An 11,585-nucleotide genomic window follows, 5' to 3' on the forward strand; every position below is an offset into this window, starting at 1 on the left:
TGTATCATGATGCAGCGTGTCTTGTTTGGTTAAGACAATAGATTATGTTGGAAAACAAAAAACTATTGGCATTGGAAGGGCATGATTGCAGATTTGGATGGCATGCTTATCTGTGGTATGAAAAAGTGAAGGCAGATGGTTTTTTTAAGCATCATTATATAAGAAGAACACTTTTTGATGTGTGGAATAAGTACAAAAGATATTTTTCGGACAAAAGACCGCTTTGGATTGTACCAGCAGAGGTGATAAAGCCATTTTCGACATCGAGAGGAGAAGATTGGGTACAATATAAAGCTAAACTGGACTATTCAGGCTGCTAAAATCCCCAAACAGCTAACAAAAGTTGGCAAACATTGTGAAGCAATATTCACATCATGATATTTTATATTTGTTTTTGCTATATTTTGTTATGGCTGTTTAATTACACTCTAAAATAAAATATTATTATACTTTCAGTCTTAAATTTACAGCTTTGCTGCAGCAAATCTCTGTCACGAGCGAATATTACTTGCAATACTTTCAAAATACCCTGAACTGCTAGCATGTGTAGCTGCAGTGAGAATGCCTTTATACTACAACTAGAAATATCTATGTCCTCATGGGAGTTTTTATGGAAAAATGCAATGAAAATATCAACATGTACTAATTTGAAAGAAAATTGCTATAAGATGATGTACAGATGGTATATGACACCAAAAAAGATTGCTAATATGAATTGTAATATTTCAAACAAATATTGGAAATGTAAAAAAGTTGAAGGTTCATTTCACCATATGTGGTGGACGTGAGAAAACAAAATTATTTTGGACTAATATACATGGGGAGATGGAGAAAATAGTGAAATGTAAATTTAAAAAAGAACCAGAAATATTATTGTTGGGCTTAAAAATGGAAGAAATTAATCTGGCAAAGAGGACATTAATGTGGTATATGATAACAGCAGCAAGAATGTTATATGCCCAAAGTTGGAAACAAGATAGAATTCCAGAGGTTGGAGAATGGATAAAGAAGTTACTTTTTATGGCTGAAATGGACAAACTAACAAGGAAACTTAAGGAGCTGGAAGCAGAAGAATTCTTTGCAGATTGGAAAGATTTTAAGGACTACTTAGAGAAATACTGGGATGTGAAAGACAATTTGGTTTGCTTTGAAAATTATTGAAATTATAGAAATAGAATAGAATGAGATGACTAAAGGCAGAATTGGAATATAAGTTACCTATAGTTATGTAATAATGGTTTATAACTATATGAAAATACAATAAATGAACTGGTGGTTGGAAAGCTGTGGGAAGCCAACAAAAGGGTGGGGAGATAGAGAGAAAGGGATATGAAAGAAATGTGATATATGTGAAATGTGTATTATCCTAATCAAAATTTGTTCTAAAAAAAAAGAAATGAGGAAGGAGTTCAGGGCAATGTGGCAGGAGTCCCGGGATAGGGACAGGCACTCTCATACCTCCTCAGGGAGAAAGAGGCATAATTCAGAGCAGCTGGAACCCCTTCTTCCCAATAAAAAGAACAAAAAAGACCATAAAGTGGACAGGGATGTGAGCCCCATACTAAGTGAATAGGAATCTGATTCAGACTCTGCAGACTATAGTTCTTTGAAAGAAGAGGGTGAACTCTTGGAGGAGGAAGAGGAGGTAGTTCTGGTAGTCCAGTCCAGACTCTTCCCACAGGACCTGTACAGTAGATTGCTGCCCAAAGTCGTTAGATCACTGGAGTTATCTTATACTCCAAAGGAGCCAGAGGATTCTGGCTTCCCTATTGGCTCAGACAAAACTGTCCCTTCAACTACTACCAAAGCAACAGGAGTCCCACTACCAGCAGCTTTCTACAATATTATTGAAGTGGAGTGGGAACATCCAGCAAAGCCTAAAGCAACTCAACCAATTTTTGCAAAGTTTTACACTCTCATTCCAGAATCTACAAAGAGACTGAAGCTCTCAATGGTGGATGATCCAATTAACAGCCTGGCATCCACTTCAGTGCTGCCCCTGGAAGCAGACGGCCTGCCAAAGGACCACTGTGACAAACGCATAGAGCAAGCACTCAGGAGAGACTTTGAAGCCTCTGCAAATGTCTTAAGAGCATCGGTTACTGGCTCACTTTTTGCTAGAGCTGCATATGCGTGGTCTTCTGACCTTGCAAAAGCAGACAGTGGTATCCCTAAAGAGCTTAAAGGTGAGCTAAAGAAAATCGCCCTAGCCACAGCGTTCGCTGCAGATGCCACCCTGGATGCAGTACAACAGTCTGCTAGGGGAATGACAAGCAGTGTTACCGCACGACGAAATACCTGGCTACGGAGCTGGGATGTAGATCCATCAGCACGTGCTAAAGTAGCAGCGGTCCCTTTTAAAGTTGTTAACCTATTTGGGGATGGGCTCGATAGGTACCTTATTGAAGATAAGGACAAGAAAAAAGTTCTCCCCTCAAAGAAAAGAGAAGGAAAGTACAGAAAGCACTTTCAATCCCCTCGGGACTCCAGAAGGGAACCCAAACCAAGCTACACCAAATCATTCAAAGGCAAGTGGCAACCCAAGTCCAGGGAAGCCAGATTGTTCCCCTTCTCTCACAAACAGAACCAAAACACTTAGGGAGCAAAAAAGAGCACCTCAACATGACTATGCTGAGCTGGGCAGTCATTCTGGGGTTGGGGGGTGGCTTCAGAGGTTCGCACATGTATGGCAGGTGGGTTCTGGACACGGTTGCGAGGGGATACTCTCTGGAGTCTGAGACACTCCCTCCTAACCATTTCTTAGAACTACCACAAAACAAGACAAGAATCAAACACTCTCAACTGCAGTTCGCTATTTCACACCTGCTAGAGATAGGGGAAATAGAACCTGTCCCACACACTGAGAGGTCATAAGGAGTATACTCTTATTCACGGTCCTAAAGAAAAACAGGGACGTCAGGGCAATATTAGACCTCAAGTGGCTGAACAGCTGGGTGACAACCAAGAAGTTCAAAATGGAAACAGTGAGATCTATCCTGTCAGCAATTCAGCAAGGTGATTACATGGCTTCCATAGACCTATTGGAAGCATATCTACGTGTGCCGATCTGGGAGGCTCACCGCAGGTTTCTCCGGTTTGCCTACCATGGCAGCCATTACCAGTACTGAGCTCTACCCTTCAGCTTGAAGTCCGCACCGCGAGTTTCACGAAGATCCTAGTGGCTCTAGTGGCCTACTTGAGAACCAAAAGAGTCTCCTTGTTCCTATACTTTGACGACATCTTAGTGAAGGGGGGTTCAGGTCAGCTGACCAGTCAGGCACTGGAGATGACGTTGACGGAACTCAGACGTCACGGATTTGTGGTCAACATGGAGAAGAGCTCTTGATACCCAAACAGTCTGTTCTGCACTTAGGGGTACAGATCAACACACTAAAGGACAGAGTTTGTCTTTCAACAGAGAGACAACAGAAGCTACTGCAACTGATATAGATGGTCCTGGCTTCTTCAACAGTGGATGTCATGGTTCTGGCTTAGCTACTGAGGATGCTGGTGTCATGCCAGGAGATTCTACAATGGGCCAGATTCCACACGAGACCATTACAAAGGTTTCTTCTCCCCTTTATGAATGTCATAAAGGAAGTCCATGTACCTTGAATCATCCTCCCCTCGACATGCGCCCCCCCCAACCGAATGAACTTATATCTGTCATGAGTACCAATCTGGGTGGATCCCTGAGTGGCATCCCTTCTGCAAGCCTGTTCGACTCCATCCACCATCTCAGCTGCTGTCTCACTGATTGTGGGAGGTCCAGTCTCATGTTTCTCATGTCCAGAGTGGGGCAGTCCTGCCTGCCCACCCCTTTATGGGTGCAGCTTCCCCGTCGACAAGGGCGTGACCTTCTTGCAGTTATAGAGACGGGTTCCTGACCCTAGCAAGGAAAAGGTTGGAACGTTTGAGACAAGCTGCTTCATCAAAGAACTCCTTATATGTTCCAGCCATTTAGGGTTGCCAATCTCCAACTGGGTCCTGCAAATCTCCCGCTGTTACGACCCATCTCCAGACAATAGAGATCAGTTCCACTGGAGAAAATGGCTGTCTTAGAGGGTGGACTTTATGGCATTATGCCCTGCTGAGGTCCCTCCCCTTCCCAAACCTTGCCCCACCCCAAAATCTCCAAGAATTTCCCAACCCAAAGTTGGTAACCTTAGCATGAGTGGAGAAGGAGCTTATTTAAACATGATGTGGTGTCCTCGCTTATTGGGGAGACTTTCTCTTTTAAACCACACTCTGTGTACATGATTTCTGCTGCCACCAGGAATTCAAAATTCAAAATCTCTCTCTTTTGGTAGAATGACCCAGTGTCTCAGTGCTTCAGAAGACTATGTGGCCCTGAGGAAGGACTGTTCTGACTGCTGGGATAAGTTTAAACAAATATTTATTTATTTATAAAAGAATAAAATAGGTTTCTGGTTATTTTTGAACTGTTTTTGAAGAAAGAAAATATAACTGACAAAGCTTGGCATCACACACAGTCTCTCATACACCAAAACTCAACTCTGACAGGCTTATCTCTCCCACACATATATATAGCCACACAGGTGACTCTCTTGCTCATATAGCCGCACAGGCTGAACTCTCTTGCTCATATAGCCATACAGGCTAAACTAAACTCCAACTGCTTCCTCTCTCACACAAACTCTCCACACTTGTCTCTTCAAGAACACAGAATCACCTCATAGACATCTCTCCTCCCATACTCTCAGTCATCAGCCATTCACATCACACTTGTCTCCCTCTATCACTCTCCTTACATTACTGCAGTCAAACTAAACATTTAAAGAAACACACACACCAAAAATGGAATCATTACACATGACATCTCAACAGCAGCCACTAAGGACTTACACATACAGCCGCAAAGGCTGTATCATATAATAGAGTGTATTTGCTCCTTTGACTTATGGGACAGGAAAAGTAACTGCAATAAGAAATAACATTGAGAGACTTCCACGTTCCAGATTCTGGAGGTATCAGGTTTTGTTATGGGAGTAATGAAGCAAGTGTCATTACAACTATATAAGAAGTCGCATTGAAAACTGGGGCCATTCTCAATGTTCTGTAGTCAGATTTGCAGCTGCAACATCTGTTTATTTATTTAAAATAATGGTTATTTTGGCTTTTCATTTATATACCACGCCAAAGGCAAACATCGGTATAAGAACTGCTGAAACCTATTGCTTCTGCCCATAGCTCAGTATAGGGCTATGTTGTTGTATGATCCTACATCAGTCTGAACACAACAACTCACAAAGGTTACTGACCTTATTTTTTCCTTGCAGGACAAGTGTGATCCTTAGTCTTCTCTCTGTCTGTATGACCACAAACATTGTTTCTATTTTCTAATGTCCTCGTTCCATCAGTTGGATGCTTTTAGTTCTTCTGATGTTATTCTTCAGATAAACATCCCACACTTCTACCACCTGAATCCCTGTAGAAATATATTATATGCTTCCTGTGTATGACTCTGCCATACAATAAATAATAACCACCTGAATCCTTGTATGAAGAACTAAAATGGAGGCCAGTGAAGCTCTGAAAATTACCTTAAAGTGGAAATATCATATGTAACAGCAAAAATTGTATTGTATCTTACATTGTTGTATTATATTTATACTGTTGGAACCCACCCTGAGCCTGTTAAGGGGAGGGCGGGATATAAATCCAAATAAATAAATAAAATAAAATAAAAAAGAGAGGTTAGCTTGGATTATCCCTGTATGTAGGTCACAGCCACTTAAAGCAGAGCCGCATAGGAATGCCTAAGCAAAAGTAAACCTTTCCAACATACTGAATACAAAATCCAGGTGTTAATTTTGACACAAAATAATTCATTTCTGTTACTATTAGAGACCCAGTCTTGAGGAACATAACAGACAAGAGAGAAGGGAATCTCTGCAAACACTTTCACATTTTGTTGTTACAGTCTAAAAAAACAGAACCCATTCTCCAGCAGCAGTGGTACACAGTATTAGAACGCACCCTTCCCTCATGAGACAGGGGACCTTGTTTGAGGAGCAACTGAAAACTGTTAAGATTGATGATGAAATCATGACTGTCGAAAATCCTTTGTTTGTGGATTTCAGGAAGACTGGTTAGACCTCAGGTCTTTGCACTTCCTGGCTCAGCCCAGCCTCCAGTCCTCCATCACAAAATACCCTCATTCATCAAATGCAGGGAGAGCTTGACACTGTATACAAAAGCCTCCTCTTCCTGGCTTCCTAGACTTGGCTGCCCTCCATAATGCTAAAATCCAGCTCTGTGGGGGTAGAAAGAAAATCTCTCGGAGTCAGCTTCAGCTGCTGGTTTCACCAGGCACTCGTTATATTTATGGATCCCCATCCATTCTTTGGGTGTTTCATTTCCCTTCACCCATATTCTCCTTTGTATGCCACTCTGAAGGCATCTTTGCTGGCTGGCTGTGCTAAAACAGAAAGATTCAGTGCTTCTAACTCTTGTGGTTTATCAGAAACCCTTTGATCATAATACATCCAGGCTGTTGCATCAGTTCTGTGATTATGTGAAAGCCTTTGCTTTCATATACTTGGGGCGGGGGGTGGGGTGAGATCTGTCCAGGATCCAAATTGAGAAGGTTCAAAGTGAAGAACCAGCTAGTTAATTTCAGGGGGAGTTGGGAGGACAAAGCAAGCATTAAACTAGGCTCATTTAGACAGGACTGGAAGAAGGAAATGGGACCAGCATAGGTAGCTGCCTTATACTGAGTGAGGCTAGTGGTCCCTCTAGTTTAGAGGTCCCCAACATGGTGCCCACCACCACATTCCCTGGTGCCCACCAAGTGTTTGTAGAAAGTGGGCAGGATCTGGTAGGGCTTTTGCCTAGCAAGGCTTCTGATTGGCTGTGCAGATTTTTAAAAAATGTTGCTTTGGCACCAGCAGCTGCCACCACAGCACAAGGATCTTCACTGTGTGACTGAAGATAAGCTGCAACAGCTGTTTTATGGCTGGCTCCACCTCCACCTTATTTATTTATTTCGAGGGTGGTGACTGAAGAGGGTGGGGCTTGGGGAGGGGAGGGGAGGGGGGGGGGGGGACTGAAGTGGACACTTTTTCCAGGTGAACTGATCTCTGTCGCCTGGAGATCTCCAGCTACCACATGGAGGTTGGCAACCCTAAGCCATTTTGTGACTGTACCCACCATCATTCTATGTCAGAATTCCAAATGTGCCTGCAAGCTCAAAAAGGTTGGGGACCACTGCTCTAGCTCAGCAGAGTTCTCAAAGGTCTCAGACACAGAAGGGTCTTTCAGTCTTCCTAGCTGAGATGCCAGGGGCTGAACCTGGGAACTTTGGCATGTGAAGCTGATGCCCAATCACTGAGCCATACTCTTCTACCAAAAGGATTAACCAGGGTCAGAACAACAGTCTGGACAAGGGTGTTAAGTGAATTCATTTATCAGTGCCAGTTCAATCTGAGCCACAACTGAAGGGTGTAGTCTCAAGAGCGTGGGCCTACCAAAGTGGGCAGAATTCCTGCTTTCCAGGAAGCTTCCACCTCAAAAAGGAAGGATTTTGTGGAAATTCGAACTGCTACAAACTCATGTCATATATGTGTGCCACTGGGTGCATATGCAGTGCAGGGCCATATACTTCCACATGCCCAAGTAGCCTTAATTGGCCCCTGTTTTCAACCCTCTACTTAATTACTAGTGCATGTCCCATGGACTTCAGTGGGACTCGTGTGTGTGTGTGTGTTTGTGTGTGTGTGTGTAGGAGGGGTAGCTATGTACAGAGTGGCCACCCAAGTCCATAAATTATAGGACCATGTGGCAGTGTTCAAAAGCCAGTTTTCCATTCTGTAGCTTACTGCTGCTTTCAAGTGTCAAAAGTGACGTAGGTGTTTGAGTGGCTCATATGGAAAATTCATCCATGTCTGTCTTTCACTTGGAAAAATAATTAGCACAATCAGCTACTTGCTCAGATAGAACTGGGAAATGAAGCCTGTTTTCAAAAACCTTACAATTCAATTTTTGGCCTTTCCCACCAGGTGGCAGTATTTCATGGAGCATACAGTCACCTATTCTGCTGAAAACTTCCAGCTCCATCTGTCAAGGAAATGGAAATTAATTTTATTTGAAATTCTAGGTGTGGTGAATGTGGAGAATTCTTCCTCAACATTCAAATCGTTTTTTATAGTTATTGGCCTTGCAAAAACAGGCAGGATCATTCTTGAAACTGATTTTGTTTACAAATCTGAAATAATTTCAAAAAAGTATATCTGCAAGTAACACCTGTTCTTGAGAGCAGACACGCTTGCCTGTGAGCTTGATGTACCACAAAAATGAAGTTGTTTTGAGTGATCAGACAGTACCAATTAGATGAGATGGCACATCTTATCAGACGGTAAGATGGATCTAGTGATCTGCTTGTGCAAAGGCTCCACTGCATGGAAATCTTGCTCTGGATCTAACCCAATATATTTAATTGATTGCTCTAATTGTTTATAATGCTTTTGTCATGCACAGTGCTTTATGGATAGATCTGGTATTGTCCAGCCTTTCAACTGATAGGTCACTAGCAGACCTAGTGTTCTACATAAAGAACAAAAGTTCCCAGTAAGTTTCTTTGACAACATCACCCAGGGACCAGGTCTGTATAATGCAGAGACCTGATGTAGTTGCTTCTGGTGGCAGATTTGGGGTGGGGGACAAACTCCCATCCTGCCCACCAGCCAGCTGCCCAGCTGCTGCCCACCTAGGATTCTCAACTTCCAGGTGGAGCAAATGTAGAAAAACACTGTGTTAGAACAAAAAACACAGTAGTATTACGCTACTATATCTTCATATATTGATATAAACAATATACTTGAATACAATAGAGACCCTAATGTATCTCATTCATTATACTAAAAAACCTAAAGAACATTATATATCTAGTAGAAAAGTCCACAGCTACAAAGACAGGTTTCAGTGCTGTAGACTATCTTGCTTCTGATGAGAGACTGATGAGAGTGGCAGCAGTCGTCAATGATGAAAGATGCAGCAGGCTGTTATGCTTTCCAAAAAGAGATACAGCAAGCATCACAGCGACATGCCTCCCAGGCAAAAATTGCGTGTTTCGAGAGAGTCTTCTTCAGGCAAAATTATTTTTCCTGGAACTAAATTACAAACACAATATAACACAATATACTATTACACAGTAACCAGGAAAAAAAGAGCTGGCCTGCTGTACTCACCCAAAGCTCACAATGCTACAATGCAAAAGTCAACAGTTCTACAGAGGGCTTCTCCGGTTCTCCATAGGAACACCCAGAAAGACCACTCTAATAAAGCACAGCTGGACTGATGATTCCAAAAGAATTAAAGGAACAGTACTTATAACATCTCGCAGAGTTAACACCTATAACTATGATTAAACTAATTGCTTGGATTCTAAACCAGATTGTAAAATAACAGTATACGACCTGCATGAGGAAGTAAAACAAAGACAAGATGATCAGCTCATAAAGTAATCAACTCGATAATAAAAAGTGGAAAAGATGGCTATCATTTCTTATTTATGGCATGAGGAGAATTTACAGTCCTTTCTTGTAAAGAATCTTAGTCAACAGTTTCTCTAACTGATGTTAATTTTTAACACTGATTTGAAATATTCTGTATTCTGGTCAAGGATGGTTTTATTATCCATCCAAAGAAATTTACCTGCCTTTCATGTGCAGTGTGTTTTAAAAGCACATTTGCTTACAGACTCTTGTGTGGTATATTAGTTTGACAGCAGCAGAAGCTTTCCCCAGTCCCAATTGACATTCAGAAATCAGGCAAATGGCTCTAATGGGCAGTAGTTTACAAACTGCATTGTGAAGACCCCTTGGATTTCTGGAAAATGCCGTAATAGCAGACAAGCTTCCCTGAAAGACTGCTTGCCTGTCACTGTCTCTCTTCCTCTGCAGTGTTACCATAGCAGAAAACAGGTTGCTGTGTCCTTCTAAGGCACACTCTCTGTTCATACAGAGGAATTATGAGGTCTGGCAGGTTAGCTAGTGTCCTGCATGAACTGAATGTGCAGCCTGGAATACTCTTCTCCTCAAATCCTGTTCAACTGTCCCTGTTTATCAGGGTCAGCTCCTGTTTTCTTCTCCCTCTTCCTGTACAATCATGCTCTTTAGTTTGTCCCTGTTTTTGTCATTTGAGCATGCCTTGTTAAAAACATTTGTGTGAGGATTAATCAGTTCTGTGTCAGGAGCTCTCAGTGTTTTTAGACGTCACCAAGTGTGTGGGAGCCTGATTTGGATTGGGAACAGGCTGTTTTCTTAATCTGAAATGGCCCCAGGGAGCTACTGCTTACTCTGTGGTAAAAACTGATGTAAATTTCACATCCATGTAAGTTTTCCTAGTGGGGTGTCAGTCCAGTTGAGAGATGGGCCTCAGACCGGGGTCCTGGGCCTCCTTAGATGGCTGGCAGGTTTCCCCCTCTTGTTGTTCCCTGGCCTGTGCTTGGTCTGTTTGCTCCTTTCCCTTTATAGATGCTGCACCTCCTTCATCACTTCTGGCTCAGCCATGTTTACTTCCAGCAGGATCGAGTGCACAGCCCCACTGCCACGAGGCCCTTGTGGGGCCAGTGTGCTGTCCCATGTGACAAAAAGCAGCTTATGGGGGGAAATTCTAGATCAGGCAAACATATGTGTGTATGAAAGAGAGAGAGACTTAAACCACATCTCTTCATGCCACGGTCCCATCCCAATAAGAATCAGGTCTCTGGACTTTAAAAAATGTTGGAAGTTCCTGACATGGAACTCCTAGAATATATACAGCTAGGAAAAAGGCCCGTTGTGGAAATAAATACAACGGCCTCTAGAAAGAGGCTCTGGGCAGGTGCCCCGGCCTTGGACACTCAGTGTCAATTTGCTGTGGCGACCTCAGCAGGGTATAATGACACTGAGTCCACCATTTTCTCCAGAGGAACTGATCTCTGCTACCTAAAGAACAGTTGTAATTTTGAGAGATCTCCGGTCCTCACCTGGAGATTGGCAACGGTGGTTCCACAGAAGGGAGTAGTTGGTTTGGAGGGTGGAGTCTATGGCTTTGTACCTGTCCGAGGTCCCACGCCTCCTGAAACCTCACCCTCTCCAGGCTCCATCCATCACATCTCCAGGAATTTCCCACCTGGAGTTGGCAACCCTGTGTCCTTCCCAGCCAATCATCAACCTACCTTTATTTCCCCCTCACTCTTCAGCTTTCCACCCCACACACACCTGCAGCCTCTCCCGTGCTCTGAAGCCCTGAATTCTACATCACATTGGCTGTCATGGGGGCTACCTCAGCAGCATATAAGGATACAGAGCCCACCATTTTCTCCAGGGGAACTGATCTCTGCTGTCTAGAAAGCAGTTGTAATTCTGAGTGATCTCCAGCCCTCACCTGGAGATTGGACACATTTACCTCAGAAGAGCAAACTGTTTAGAATGTTAGAGGCAAAAGCCAATCAAGTCGCATATGCAAACGACCTCTGTGTTCCGAGGCAAAGGCCAATCAGGCTGCATATGCAAATAACCTCTGTGTTCTGACTGGCTATGGGGGGGACAGCAAAATGTTTAGAATGTTGGAGGTAGGAC

This window comes from Gekko japonicus, unplaced genomic scaffold (genome assembly GCF_001447785.1).
Source record: "Gekko japonicus isolate JY-2015 unplaced genomic scaffold, Gekko_japonicus_V1.1 scaffold46, whole genome shotgun sequence".
Lineage (NCBI taxonomy): Eukaryota > Metazoa > Chordata > Lepidosauria > Squamata > Gekkonidae > Gekko > Gekko japonicus.